The sequence below is a fragment of the Asparagus officinalis genome, chromosome 4 (assembly GCF_001876935.1).
Source record: "Asparagus officinalis chromosome 4, Aspof.V1, whole genome shotgun sequence".
NCBI classification, from domain to species: Eukaryota; Viridiplantae; Streptophyta; class Magnoliopsida; order Asparagales; family Asparagaceae; genus Asparagus; species Asparagus officinalis.
In genome coordinates, this window is record NC_033797.1 from 7,506,179 (window position 1) to 7,522,215 (window position 16,037).

The window sequence follows — 16,037 nt, forward strand, 5'->3', positions numbered from 1 at the left end:
AATGAAAACTTGTTATTCTTGTTGAGAAAGAATTAACAAGTTCATCGGAGGGGTTTGACTGTTAGAGGGGTGATGTTAACCTAACAGTATTTTATGGACCTATCGCTCTATTGAAAGGAGTCGATAAGTTGATTTGGTCGTCAGAGGTGTGGTGTTAACTTGACGGGTTTGTGGACCTATCGCTCCATTGAAGAGAGTCGATAAGTGGATTTTGTCAGAGGTGTATTGTTAACGTGACAAGATTTGTGTTGCGATTGGAGCAACTTTGGGGACTTATCATCCTATTGACGAGGATTGATAAGTGGGTTTGTCAGGTGTATTATTAACGTGACAAGATTTGTGTTGCGATTGGAGCAACTTTGGAGACTTACCATCCTATTGACGAGGATTGATAAGTGGGTTTTGTCAGAGGTGTATTGTTAACGTGACAAGGATTGTGTTGCGATTGGAGCAACTTTGAGGGCTTATCATCCTATTGACGAGGATTGATAAGTGGGTTGTCAGAGGTGTATTGTTAACGTGACAAGAATTGTGTTGCGATTGGAGCAACTTTGAGGACTTATCATCCTATTGACGAGGATTGATAAGTGGGTTGTCAGAGGTGTATTGTTAACGTGACAAGTTGGGAGTGAGCGATTGGAGCAACTTTGGGGACTTATCATCCTATTGACGAGGATTGATAAGTGGGTTTTGTCAGAGGTGTAGTATTAACGTGACAGGATTTGTGTTGCAATTGGAGCAACTTTGGGGACTTATCATCCTATTGACGAGGATTGATAAGTGGGTTTTGTCAGAGGTGTATTGTTAACGTGACAAGAATTTGGAGTGATGCAAACTGAATGCATACTCTGTGGGGATGATGATCGTCAGAAGTGTAATGTTAACTCGACGATGTGAAAGATTCGTTACTCTTAATCCAGTAGAGTCCAAGTAACCACCCCCAGTCTTGATTAAGACTTAGCAGGGGCATAAAAAGAGGTAGACAAGACATATCACCTAGTGGGGCACTATCCATGAAGTCGGAATAGAGTCACATCACCAGGTAGGCCATCTGATGAGTTTGACTATCAGAGGTAACTGTTAACGTGATAGTTTTGTGGACCTGCCATCCTATTAAAGAGGATTGGCAAGTTGAGGGACTATCAGAGGTAACTGTTAACGTGATAGTTTTGTGGACCTGTCATCCTATTGAAGAGGATTGGCAAGTTGAGGGACTATCAGAGGTAACTGTTAACATGATAGTTGTTGGACCTGCCATCCTACTGAAGAGGATTGGCAAGTTAAGGGACTATCAGAGGTAAATGTTAACATGATAGTTTTGTGGACCTGACATCCTATTGAAGAGGATTGGCAAGTTGAGGGACTATCAGAGGTAACTGTTAACATGATAGTTGTTGGAACTGCCATCCTACTGAAGAGGATTGACTTCAGTGGCCGTAGTATCTTTCCCTTCTGACTGGGAAGAGTGAGCCTGGTCCAATTGCTCAGGAGAAGATTGGGCTTGGTCTGATTGCTCGGGTTGATCCTGCCTATTTTGTTCTTCAGCTTTGATCCTGGCAATGATTTTTTGAGCCTGCTCGCCTTGAGAGATTAGTTGTCTCCAAGAACGGCATTCTGTAACTCCTATTCGGGCTAGGAGGTTGGTTTGCAAGTTGTGTCGACAGGTTTGTACTAGGGTAGACTGTGTCATACCTGTCGGATAACGCAGAGCCATATTTCGAAACCTTTTGACGAAGGCTTTGATGGACTCCCTCTTCTTCTGCTTAGTGGCGAGAAGGGTATGAATAGAGACTTCTGTATCCTCTTCAAAGAATCTTGACAGGAAGAGTCTCTCTAGATCCGCCCACTTTTGGATACAGCCCGCGGGCAGTTTCCTGAACCATTCAAAGGCAATTCCCTTGAGGGTGCCAATGAACAATCGAGCCAGTATGGCATCGTTTGATATTACATTTCCAGTCTGTGACTTGAAATGATAAATATATTGGTTCGGTGATCCCGTGCCGTCAAAAGTTTGTAGCGTCGGGACCTCAAACTTTGGAGGATAAGGGGATGCATCCCATTCGGCAGGATAGGGTCTGATAACTCCCTCATCTTGGAGCTCGCTTCTATTAGCAATGGCTTTGAGGCGGGCTTCCAATTCTTCCATTTTGGCAGACTGAAGATTCTGCTCATTCTCAGTCTCTCTTCTTTCATCAGAGGAAGATTCCAGGCTGTGGGCTTCTTGGTCAGAAACCGCATCATCAACCACTTTTTCCTTCCCTTTGCTTGTGTGAGGTCGGGATGAAGATGTTTTTCCTCTCCGGGAAGATTCTTGCCTAAGCGGAGAATCTGTCTCCTGAGATTTGGCCTTGTCTGCGACGATTTAAGTCAACATAGCCATGAGTTCACTGATGGCCTCCTGCTGAGATTTGAGCATGGCTTCCTGTTCGTCAAGTCTCTTTGAAAGGTCTTCAGAATGTTCTACCATATGGGCGAAGCTCTCATGCCCAACGAAAGAGCTTGATGATTGGGACTCCGCAATGGCTGAGTGTTCGTCATCGGAATTAGTTCCTCTGGCTAAACTCCGATAGTTGACAGGGGGAATGGCTCCTGTTCGAGTCCGAGTACGTTGGTAGATTCCTTCAAACTCGTTAGTGATTTCTCTGACGCTTGGAGAATGATCTGTCTCTGACTCGTCAGAACTAAAGGTTGATGATCTCCCTCTACCAACCATGTTAGAAGTGACTCCAAGGTATTCATCTTCTAAAGTCCTCTTCCTATGAGGATGTCATCGATTATTGAGCAAAACGACATTCGCCGGTCTCGACAGCAATTCCCGCAAGTCAGAGACTTGGGATGAACCTCTCACGGAGCGTGAGGGTAAAGATGGAACCCCCTGCCCGTTAAAGGATGGGACTGGTTCTTGGCAAACATGAATTTTAAATCCATGTTGATCATTTTGAACACGATGAATCACATCGTGTTCCAAAGGAGGAACACGAGGGTCGTGTTTAGCTTGGTTAACGCAAGACCAAAGTCTGCGTTTTGCTAATGAAACGCAGTCCTGCGATCTGCATTCGGATTCTGAAACGCACTCTTGAGAGTTGCGTTTAGTTTGTGGAACGCACTCCGGAGAGTTGCGTTTTGGTTTTGGGACGCACTCATGAGAGTTTCGTTCAGCCAGATCAACACAGGTTTGATTTCTGCGTTTAAATATTAGAACGCACTCCTGAGAGTTGCGTTTGGGTTCTGAAACGCACTCCTGAGAGTTGCGTTCTGCCAAATCAACGCAGTTTTGAGGTCTGCGTTTTGATGTTAGAACGCGCCTCTGAAAGCTGTGTTCTATCTGGGAAACGCACACCTGAGGGTTGCGTTTAGCTTAGCTTATGCAGAGCTCATGTTGAGGCTCACAAACGCGGAGTTCGCATTGATTGGAGGATCGGCTTTTTTGGCGTTGTGCCGAAGTCGAGTCTTCTCCTTTAGAGAGGGGACTGTATGAACAGTGCAACCCCCATGGGAGATAGTCTTTAGATGAGTTGGCTACAACTGGAGCTTTAGTCTCCTCGGAAACTTTGTGGATCTTGCGCATAGCCTTGGGGCTAAGAGATGAACTTCGGATTGCACCACCACTTCTTCGTCAGAGAAGCTAGTCCCCAGCAGAGTCGCCATCTTTTGTTTGTTGGAAAATTTGCAGTAAAAAGACAATGAAAGAAAAATTTGACTTGTATTTCTCTCAAAATCAATTACAATTTGGATTCCGATTACAAAAGAGAGGAGAATGAATTTGATTCTCCCCTTTGTTTAAAACTGGGTTCTTCAAGGTAGCGATGGAATGCCTTCTTCGATTGATAGCGTCGAACTTGCTCTCCGTTGACGATCCGACCGTCTTGATTCACTGGAACGATTGACTTGTTTGATGAATTCGATTTAGAACTCTTAACAAGCTTAATAAACTCAGAGCGAGTTGAAAACTCTGAACAGAGTTGTTTGGAGAACTTGCAAAGCAAGTTTGAAAATAACTCTTAACGAGTTGATAACTCTGAACGAGTTTTAGAAGAACTTGCAGAGCAAGTTTTGAACTCTGATCGAGTTGATAACTCTGGACGAGTTTGAACTCTTGAAAAAGAGTTGATTTGAACCGAAAGTCGGTTATAAGCCAAGGATGTGCTCCTGCTACCGATCTTGAAGATGATCTCTGTTGGAGAATGATCCGATCTCCAAGAAATTCCCCCTTTTTGCTGCCAAGTCTTAGATCCCAAAAGCCCTTGACCGAATCTCCCTCTGTTGATGAGATAAAATCCGATCAGAAGCTAGCCGAAGATCTCTTCTTTGCTGCCCAAAAAGAAAAAGATCTGAACTCAGTTGAGTTTCCCACTATTTATAGGGGATTAAGGGTGGTAACTATCCCCTTAATCTGCTCCTCAATGGGCTGAGTGGGGGTGTAACCGCCCCCTCTTAAACAGCTCCCTAAATCGTGGGGAAAACGGTTTTGAAACCGTTCTGTTAGTGCTTTGAACGAGTCAAAACGCTGAAAACAGCGTTCTGGGCCTTAACTCTGCGTCTTATTGATGAGACGCAGAGTTGGGCGCTTGTTGGGAGTTGAAAACGCAAGGGCCGCTTGCGTTCGGACCTTAACTCTGCGTCTTAAAGATGAGACGCACAGGCCGCATGCACTCTGAAATTGGAAACGCACATGTCACTGGTGCGTTGAAGTTCAACTCTGCGTCCAGAGTTTGGGGCACATAGTTGAGTCTGTCGAAGAACGCACGTTACGTGTGCGTTTTGTGCTTCAACTCTGCGTTACAGAGTTAGATGGTTGCTGGAGAACGCACAGGTTGTGTGCGTTTTGCATTTGAGAAACGCAGAAGTGAATTTCTGCGTTTGAGAGAGGTTGTTGACTTGTAACCTCGTCTAATATGACATTGCAAAGGCCATTGCTTATTGATCTTTGCCTGTTATAAAATATGAGAGTCGTCAGATTGTAACTCCCGATGTTGATTGTGAATGCTGTTGAATTAGAGCTTTCATCAGTTGTCGTGAAGGTCGTCAGATTGTAGCCTTCTACGTGAAAGTCCTCAAATTGTAGCCTTCTAGAAGTCGTCAGATTGTAACTTCCATCATCGATGTTTGATGGGGGATCAACTATCTATTATGATTTTTAGACAGCCTACAGGGGTCACCCTGCCTTAACCCTCTTTCACCCTTAAAATACCCATGCAAAGATCCATTAAGAGAGATGGAGTATTTAGGGGATGAGATGCAAGCCATAATCCAATCTATGAATACCCTAGGGAAGCCCAAGCCACTGAGTAAGTGCTGTAAGAAGCTCCAACTAACAGTATCAAAAGCTTTCTTAATATCTATGTTGATCATGGTCCTTGGTGACACATGTTTCCTCCCATAACCCTTAACCAATTCATGAGCTAACAAAATGTTATTGGTGATTTGTCTACCTTTCACGAAAGCACATTGAGCCTCATTGATGATACATCCCATAACAGACTGAAGTCTATGATGCGACATAATTATGTACCAAAATTGCAAGTGCACAATTTATCAAGTTATAGTATAAAAAGATATCGATCCCACGAAGAAGGTGATTTTAAGAGATTATTAAACTTGGTTCTTATATTTTGTGCATGACAATTAGGAATAAAGAATAAGTATGAATGTGATGAGTGATTTGTTGTGAATCTTTGCAAAAGATAATAAATTGAATTTTAGAGGAGAGAAGGAAGAATTAAAGAATAAATGAAATCATAAGGCAAGAAATATGAATTAATAAAATCAAGAAATAAAACCAAAAATGAAAAGAAAATTTAAGAAAGTTAAGATGAAGGATTCAAAAGAGGTAAGAAATCTAGAATATAATCCACTAACCAATTTCAATTACAAAATATAAACTATTCTCTTTTTATCATATTTCAACTTAGATTTATTAAGCATAGATTATCAAACCATTTAAGGAAAGTGTAACCTATCAAATTATCATCTAAGTCAAAATTACTATTCATGATAAGAACAACAACATGATAATAATCCTAGAATTCATAAGCATAACCTATCAAACCATTTAAGATAAGCATAGATTATCAAATTCTTCTTCTACCGATTAGTTCTCTAGTTGATTATCCTAAACATGAACATTTTAAGTACAAGAGAATAATTCATACAATATAAAAGAAATTAGACTAGTTTCATACAATTCTAAGATTCCTACAAGAATTAAATTCACATCTTAAGAAATAAAAACAAGAAAAAGAAGACTAATTACAAAATTAAAAAGAAAAGAAAAATCTAAACTATGAACAAGAAATAAATCTAATTACAAAGAAAATAAAAATCTAAACTACAAAATAAATTGCAGAAATTAAATGCAAGAAAAATAAATCTACTCTACAAATTAAAGTGCAAAAAGAAAATAAAAAAGACAAGAAAGTAAATCTATACTACAAGCATGAATTTAAATCTAACTAATAAGCAATAATAAAGAAATTACTAAAAAGAAATAAAAGAGAAAAGAAATGCAAACCTTCAAATTGCTCTTCATCTCCATCCTCATCATTCAACAAAGAGGAGAAAGAACAAATTTAAAGAGGAAAAAATTATTTTTATTAATTGCAACTAAAGTTACAATTTTTGGAAGGCCTTCTCAATTAAGAGTAGCCCTCCTCTCCAAAAGGAGTTTACAAAATTTTCACACCTCTAACCCCTCACTCTCTACCCCTATTTATAGTAAACATCAGTGAATGAGAGCCATTGGATTCAAATCTTATCCAAAACCAACAAAAATCAGCCATTGGATTGTAACTGCCTGGACGTCCGTATCGATACCCGCATCGATAGGGGTATCGATGCGGGCATCGATAGGGGTATCGATGCGGGCATCGATGCCCCCATCGATGCAGGCATCGATGCCTGCTCTTCTCCTGTTGCTGTCCGCAGAACTCTTTACTTTTGGGCTTGTGTCTTGGGCTTTGGCTTGGACTTTTGGGCTTGGCATTTTCTCTTGATTTTCCATTGGGCTTTGAATTATTTGAAAGAATTCCTTTGGCTTCATGGGCTTCATTTCTTCATTAAATCAAGGGGTTTTTGTTGAGATATTGGAGTTTTGAGATTTATTCATCATTAACCTGCAATTAACAGATAAAAGCAATTATTAGTGGTATATTTATTTATATAAAATAGATAATGAGGGTATAAAAATTGTAATAAAATGTGATTATCAGTCTATTAGCTAGGATTTTAGATATGAACTTGTAGAGGCAGTTACAACAAGAAATGGGACGGAAATCGGCAGGAGTTTTAGGGCAATGCACCTTTGGAATCAATGCAATATAAGTGGAGTTTACTGCACCCAGAAGCTTTCCAGTTCTGAAAAATTCTTCAACTGCAGAAGTAACCTCATCACCAATAATAGACCATGCTGATTTATAAAAAGATGCACTATACCCATCAGGTCCTGGGGCTTTGTTGTCAGGCATAGAGAAAACCGCAGCACGAATTTCATCTTTTAAAATTGGTTGAGATAAGTACCTAACTTGGGTATCAATCAGACAAGGGCCACTTTGAATAATTTTGATGTCTGGGACAGAGGTTGGAGTAGCAGTGCCCATGAGATTCTTGTAATATGAAATAAATTCATTTACAATCCCCTCTCCATCAGCAATTTTTTCACCCAAATCATTATAGAGGATTAACACTCTATTGTGATGCATGTTGTTTTTGATGGTAGAGTGAAAAAAATTTGTATTTCTATCCCCATGAACACTCCAGGCTATCCTTGAATTATTCATCAAGTTGTTCAAATGCTTGACTTGTAATTTGTGTTTATTGCCACAGTTAGTTTGTTTCGGTCGAATTAAAAAAATACAGAAATTGTAAGATTTTTTATCCTTTAGAGAAAAGTCGAAAAAAAAGAATACCATCAATTATTGCAGGACACGAAATTTTATCTACTCTTATAGGTTACCTCAAATACTCAAATCCATATTGCTTTGGGAGTTCCTTTTTAGGTTGGTTTGTTTTGATCAAAATTCCTACTTACATTAGACTTTGCACAACCAATCGTATTAGAGGATTTATTTCTACTTGGACTCTTGTTGGGTTTTAGGACATGTGGACTTCTATTCCTATTAGAACTTTTATTCATTAGACAGCAATGAGTTGGGATCTTCAAGGCTATATAAGAATAGTCTTTCAAGCCAATTAGATGCATCGATCTTCAGACCACCAACCAAGAAGAGAGAGTTCTTTTGTGAAGTCTATTTGATATTCTTCTCTTTTGTTCCTTTAGTTGAGAGTTGTATTAGGTTTTTAGGATGTTATTTGAGATTGAGAGATTTCACTTTGTATTCCTCACAATTAGTAAAGATGTTCTCCTCCTTCGCCCGTGGACGTAGGTTACAAGCTGAACCACGTATATCTTTGTGTTCGTGTTTTCTTGATATTTTTCATGCTCTCGTGTGATTGATATTAGCTTATCCTGGGGAATTTATCATAACAAATTGGTATCAGAGCTTTCAACTATCGATAGGACGAGAAGATGATGACAACTACTACGAAGTGGGATATCAAGAAGTTTGACGGTAACATCAGTTTCAGCCTTTGGTAAGTTAGGATGATCGACATGTTGACACAGAGTGGATTGAAGAAGGCTTTATTCGGGAAGTCGAAGAAACTGATTACTATGACGGAGGAAGATTGGAACGAGTTTGATGATAGAGCTCTCACAGCGATCCAGTTATGTTTGACAAATGAGTTTTGTAAGAAGTTCTCACGAAGAAAACAACTGCTGATTTTTGATCTAAATTGGAGGATTTGTATTTGACGAAGTCGCTCACTTATCGCCTCCTCTTGAAGCAGCGTTTGTACACACTTCGGATATAGGAAGGAACACCCATCAAATCTTATATTGGTGAATTTAATTCTGTGATTATATATTTGAGAAAGATTGATGCTAAGATCGATGATGAAGATCGAGCCCTATTGTTATTGTGTTCTTTACCGCCTTCCTACAAGCACTTCAGGGATACTATGAATTACGATCGAGACTCTATTGGTATCAAGGATGTCAAAGAGAACTTATTGAATAAGAAGAAGATCGACAAAGATTTAACGATAAGTGAAAGTGGTGATAAAGCTAATGTCTTGTTTGTTCAAAGAAGATTGAAAAGGGTTTTAGAGGTAACATGTATAAGTCGAAACACAGGAATTTGACCAGCAGATATTGCAAGAAAAAGGGCACATCAAGACCGATTATTACAGATTGAATAATAAAAATAAATAAGAAGAGTACTAAGAAAAATCAAAGGAGGACTCCACTAAAGTTGATATTGTTGAAGATGTGATTTTGTTGGATACAGATGATATAAATAGGAGTATGGATGATTGAATTTTGGATCCATGTTGTTCCTATCATATGTGTCCTAATCAGGACTGGTTCACCACTTATGAAGCTATTGATGGTGGAGTTGTTCTTATGGGGAACAACGCCTCATTCAAGACTGTTGGGGAAGGCACAATTCAGATTAAGATGCATAATGGAGTCATCGGGCTTTGACAGATGTTAGGCATGTTCCAGGTTTAAGGAAGAATCTCATCTCTTTGGGCACTCTTGATAGCATTGAGTGCAATTTTTCAGGTGAAGGTGCAGTTCTTAGGGTTATAAAAGGCTCTATTGTGGTTATGAAAGGAAAGAAGATCGACAGCTTGTATGTTTTGTATGGTTCTACCATTACCGACTCAGCTGCAGTTGCATCGTCGATGTCAGGAGTTGATACTATCAAATTATGGCATATGAGACTTGGTCATATGAGTAAGCGCGGATTGACTGAGTTGAGTAAGAATGGTCTTTTATATGGACAGAGTACAGGAAAATTAGGATTTGCGCGTATTGCATCTTTGGGAAGTAGAAAAGAGTCAGCTTCAGTACGATAGTGCATCAGACTAAGGGTAGTTTGGATTATATTCATTCAGATCTTTGGGGATCTTCTCAAGTTGCCTCGAATGGTGGTAGTTCCAGATATTTGTTGACCGTCATTGATGACTACTCCATGAAAGTTTGGGTCTACTTTTTGAGACATAAATATGAGGTATTTGTGATTTTCAAGCAGTGAAAGTCCTTGACTGAGAAGTAGACTATGAGGCTGATTAAGAGGCTTAGAACTGATAATGGCCTTGAGTTTTGTGGAGAAGAATTTAATGAGTTCTTCAAGAAGGAGGGAATCGTTTGACATTGTACAGTCCCTCGCACGCCACAACAAACTAGAGTGGCAGAACGTATGAACAGAATCCTATTAGATAAAGATCATTATATGATATTCAATGCATGTTTAAGCAAGGAATACTTGGCAGAAGCAGTGAATACGGCTTGTTACTTAGTGAATCGGTCGTCATCTACTACTATTAGTTCTAAAACTCCAGAGGAGGTTTGGTCCGATAAGCCTGCGGATTATTCTAATCTTAGAATATTTGGTTGCCCTGCATATGTGCATGTTAGTCAAGAGAAACTTGATCCACGACAGAAGAAGTGCATATTCCTAGGTTATGCATCGGGTGTTAAGGGCTTTAGGTTGTGGTGTCTTGATCCGAAGTCTCCTAAGATTATTATTAGTCGTGATGTTACTTTTGATGAATCTGCTATGTTCCACCAGAAACGGACATCAGTTTCAATTGTTGATAAGGCGCGCACTACAGGACATAAGGTGGAGTTATAAATTCGTGATTCGGCTCTCTCAGCAGCTACAGTAAGAGCGGGAATACACTATTGCTAAAGATCGGTCTAGACGAGATATCTGACCACCGTAAAGATATGAAGATACAGTAGCTTATGCATTGTCGATTGATAAATTTGTGCCCTTCGGTTATTTAGGAGCTACTTCAGGTGATGACTTCGCTAATATTTATGGTCGTCGTGCGGACAATTCAGTCAATTTGTTAAGGAGGCCTCTTTCAGTTAGCAAGTTCAAGCCGAGCTTGGACTTGATCGATATGTGCCGCACTTAGATGCCATGCGGGGTTATTGAAGAAGGTGGAGTAAGTTAACTTATTTTGGATTGACGAATCTTCTACGCATTTGAGTCAATGTGGAGATTTGTTATAGATTGACTCAAATACTCAAATTCATATTGCTTTGGGAGTTCCTTTTTAGATTGGTTTGTTTTGATCAATGGTCCTACTTACATTAGACTTTGCACAACTAATCATATTAGAGGTTTATTTCTACTTGGACTCTTGTTGGGTTTTAGGACATGTGGACTTCTTTTCCTATAAGAACTCTTATTTCTTAGACAGCAATGAGTTGGGATCTTCAAGGCTATATAAGAACAGTCTTTCAAACCAATTAGATGCATCAATCTTCAGAGCACCAACCAAGAAGAGAGAATTCTTTTGTGAAGCCTATTTGATATTCTTCTCTTTTGTTAATTTAGTTAAGAGTTGTATTAGGCTTTTGGGGTGTTATTTGGGATTGAGAGATTGAGAGATTCCACTTTGTATTCCTCACAATTAGTAAAGCTTTTCTCCTCCTTCTCTCGTGGACGTAGGTTACTATCCGAACCACGTATATCTTTGTGTTCGTGTGTTCTTGATTTTTTTCATGCTCTCGTGTGATTGATATTAGCTTATCCTGGGGAATTTGTCATAACATCTACATTATTAGATCATTGAGTAGCTCAATTAAATTAGCTAAATTATCTTTGTTTTTAGATTGTTGGATCACAAATAATCCAACAGTGAAAAGTTCGAAAATCAACATGGATTATAAATCCAATCAGTTAATGGGTAGAAAATAAAGAATTAATTACTTTTCATTAATAAGTATCTTCAAATGACTGAAAATTATATTTAATAATATCACTTTATGACAATCTATATTATTTATTGTATTAATTAGTTACTCATGTTAATGTACTTCATAGTTTAGCCATTAATTCTTTAATTTGTAACACGCAAGAGTGTGTGAAGAAAGAAAAAGATATGAGATGACAACTTAGTTTGATCAATAAACTATTTAAGATGAATATTAGCTGTTAGGTCCATTTTGCTAGTCACATTAGAGAATATTTGTCTCAAAGTTCTTATAGCTCATTTTATTAAACAAGATAAAAAATCCTTAGGCAGAACCACATAATTAGAGGAAAAAACAAATTTCGAACTTAAAATTGCTAAGGGTATGAAAATTATGACACTTTGCCCTCGTCACAACTTCTAAAAATTTTGGTTAACTAAAACAAAACTTGAAATCTCGTTATACATATATCTACAGCTAATTAACAAAATAATATCATTGAAAGGATTAAAAAACCGACCCATGAAAGGAGCACCCAGCATGCTGAAATATAGTCCTTAACCTTCATCGTAACTTCAAAGTTTTGCCGCGCTCAAAGTGTTTTTAATAAATTCGTAGATACTAGAAAAAAACTATCAAGTACAACCAATGTACCTAGCTCAAAGAATAAACACTTGGTCGCAGACGGCAGACCCCTCCGATTCATCATCATCGATCGATTCGTTTGGTGAAACCTTCAACTCGTGTGAATGATTGGGCACCAACTCGGTTGGCTCCCAAATTCTCAAAGCCAGCCAATTTACAACCGCATATCAATGCGTAGTGTGGGCCCATAGAGCTCATGAATGAAGCTTAGCATGTGGGGATGTTTTCTTGCTTTTAATTAATTATTGTCAATTTGATTAACAAACTCTTCATATATACCTTATTCCTTCTCCTATCGTACATTTATTTTGATGTAGCTGTACATGCATTTTGTTTAATTTTTATTTTTTATTTTTTTGTGTGGTTTTAGAAATTTGGGAGTGAGTTGGCAATCCCTTATCCGTTATGAATAAAGAGACGTTGGGGTATGTATATTCTATAAGGCGACGTGGGGCTTTATAATTGTTGCGGCCATATATAAGTTTATTAATTATCAAACTTAATTTCGCCTTTGTGAGTGTTGAAAACATAAAAAATAAATTGGATCCCTTCACTTCTTGTTTTGTTATGTAAATTGATTATAATTCTATATAACTATTTTATGATCTTATGAATTGCATTCCTTTTCTTTTTCTTTTTACTTGAAATAGATTACAACTGTTTCGTCAAATCACAAGCGTTCATTGACACTAAGGTGGTCGAGATTCAACATTATGAACTGTGGTTATTGTTATTTTTAGTCGGAGTAAAATATTCATTGAGCCCCCTAAACATAAAATATCCTCTTATATTTTTAACATCCATCCAGATCAGAACAAGGGCCAAAAAAAAATTTATTTCACAGAAAATACTTGAAAGCGTCCAATCAGGTATTAATAGTCTAATTACAGAATTAGTTTAAGAGGACTTTACAGCTAATAGCAGTCTGGTCCAGCCCACATAGCTAATGGGTTCCACTTTGTAACCTCAAAGGCCTGCATAATAGGCTTGTTATAAATTTATTAATTCTGGCCATCATTATGCATCCGACGCTGCAAGCACCGTGTGTGTTTAGACAAAATCAAAAAGTCTTAGGGGGTGTTTGTTTCAAATCCCAAAATTTATGGATATGGATTTCACCATAGAATTTAAAATCCCAAATTTTTTTTTGGATTTTGGGATCTCTAAAATTTTGTTTGTTTCATCAATATTTTAAGATTTGGAATGCTATACTTTGTAAAATTTAACATCATTCTCTTTGCTTTCTCCTATTTCGTCTTATCCATAGAGCATCACTATGCGTCACAAAAACCAAATTAAGATCCGAGTGAGATAGGAAAATGACTAAGTAATACTTTTCCCAAACCAAATATCAATTTTAACAAAAAAAAAAAGTTGGAAAATACGTTTTCAGTTTAGAATGCTTAGGGCCGGTTTTGCCAGTCTCTTTTAGGGGCTAAAATTCTGTTTAGGGGCTGTTTGGTTCGTTTCCTTGATATAGAGAAATACAATTCCATGTAAAGAAACACGAGTTTTGAGTGTTTCCTTGATATAGAGAAATACAATTCCATGTAAAGAAACACGAGTTTTGAGTTTTCTAAACTTTTCCAAGAAATAGATTGTTTTGCTTTGGTTCGCATATAAAAAATGATGGGAAACCAATGTATTTATTTTTCTTGTGTTTGGTTCACATAGAAAAAAAGGAAAACTTTTGTAAACAAAGCAAAAAAGGAAAAAAAATCTGACGTGGCAGAGTTTTTATCAATTTCACTTGGTTGGAGAAGGAAATCGGAGAAGGAAAAAAATCTTAGTTGGCGGCGATTTCAGCAGAGTTTTCCCTCTTCCATTCGAGCGAACCAAAGCGGCACAAAGAAATGGACGGAAACAAAAAAGCTGACGTGGAGGGTTAAAAATCTGACGTGGAGGGGTTTTCTGAGTTTTCCACCCCTTATAATAGCAAACCAAACAGCCCCTTAGCAAAAACTAGGTTAGAATTGATTCTATTTTGGAAAAAATTGCAAAATAGACCTATTTTGCTAAATATTTAGCAAAACAGACCGTTTGGTTAAACAAACCATTTGAAACATAAGGGACTAGTAGTCCCGTATGATTTAATCCCCCATTAAATCATATGGGACTACTAGTCACGTATGTTTTGAATAGTTTGTTTTGCAAAATCAACCTCTTTTCGGGTTGTTGGCCAAAAAAATGTCTGTTTTGCTAAATATTTAGCAAAATAGGTCTATTTTGCAAATTTCTTCTTCTATTTTTTCAATTCAAAATATGACTCTTAAACCAATTCAGGTGGACATGGGAGATTGTCCAGAATTAAATTGCTAATGGCATCATTTTGAGTTTAATATGTCAATTTATATATTCCAAAGTTACGAGATAAATTTTAGGAAATATTAAGGTTAAATGCGTTATTTTGGGTTTAATCCCCGATGGGAAATAATCTCTTGGACTACGTAGCGTCCCTCTCCCACCTTTGTTCAGTTCGGAAAGTCCGAATTATTTCATTTTAGTAGACTACTAAATAGTCCTCCCCAAAATTTTGAACCAAACACCCGACTATTTTAATTTAAGATAAAATGCTTACCAACCAATTACCCAATCCAAAATTTACTTCTCACTATACAAACAAGACCTAAGCTAAACAAAAGTGTCATAGCTTGCAAATAGTTTTAAGTATTGATCCCATTAAAAGGCCGACACGTGTCTCACTCACCCTGTGCCTAAACATCCATACTTAAAGAAGGACGACTCGAGCGCAGGGGTGCCTTCGGTCCGGATACGGCTCGGATATGATGCTTACCATATCCACACCCGCTTACCCATCTCGGATACGGATACGGATACATATATACATCGGTAAGGAAAATTCATATTCATATCCGCTAAAATCAGATACGGTTACGGATATAGACGCGGATATGCATGCGGATACAAAACGGATATGAGAAAACTAGATAGTATTGAGAAAAACATAGTTCATGTGATACAAAAGAGGTCGTTAATATGTTCATTATAACTAAAAGTTAAGATTAGACATATTGATCATCAAAATTAACCACAAATCCATAATTTAAGAATCGAAACTATCGTAAGAGTATGACTAATATGTATTCGGATATTGCGGATACGGATACAAATATTTTACTACAAAACCATATCCGTAACCATATCCTATCGGTTATAGATTTGAGTAACCATATCCATATCCTAACGGATACTGTTACGAATATTTCTTCAGATATGGATACAGTTTAGCACCTCTACTCGAATGACTCCAACGATCGACCCAATAGGCCGACAAATAGCGAAACCGACTAAAAGACAGTACTTGTCGACCTACCCGCGGTATTGAGATGAGAAGCATCCTCACTCAGCCTACCACTCTAGTTTACTCCACTCTCTATTGCCATTCAACCCTTCCAAACCGACAACTTGGGAGGCCGATTAAAAAGGCGGTGTTTACCGGCCTCCGATGAGACGAATCAGAAGGCAGTGCATCCTTGAGTCCATCATCGACAGTCAATCGCCATCACCTTAAATGCATGATCAGAATCATCATTGCTTCAGCCCCAAAAATCTTTATGACTCATCGGACCTCGTCAGCACTACGTGCATCCTATCATCCCCA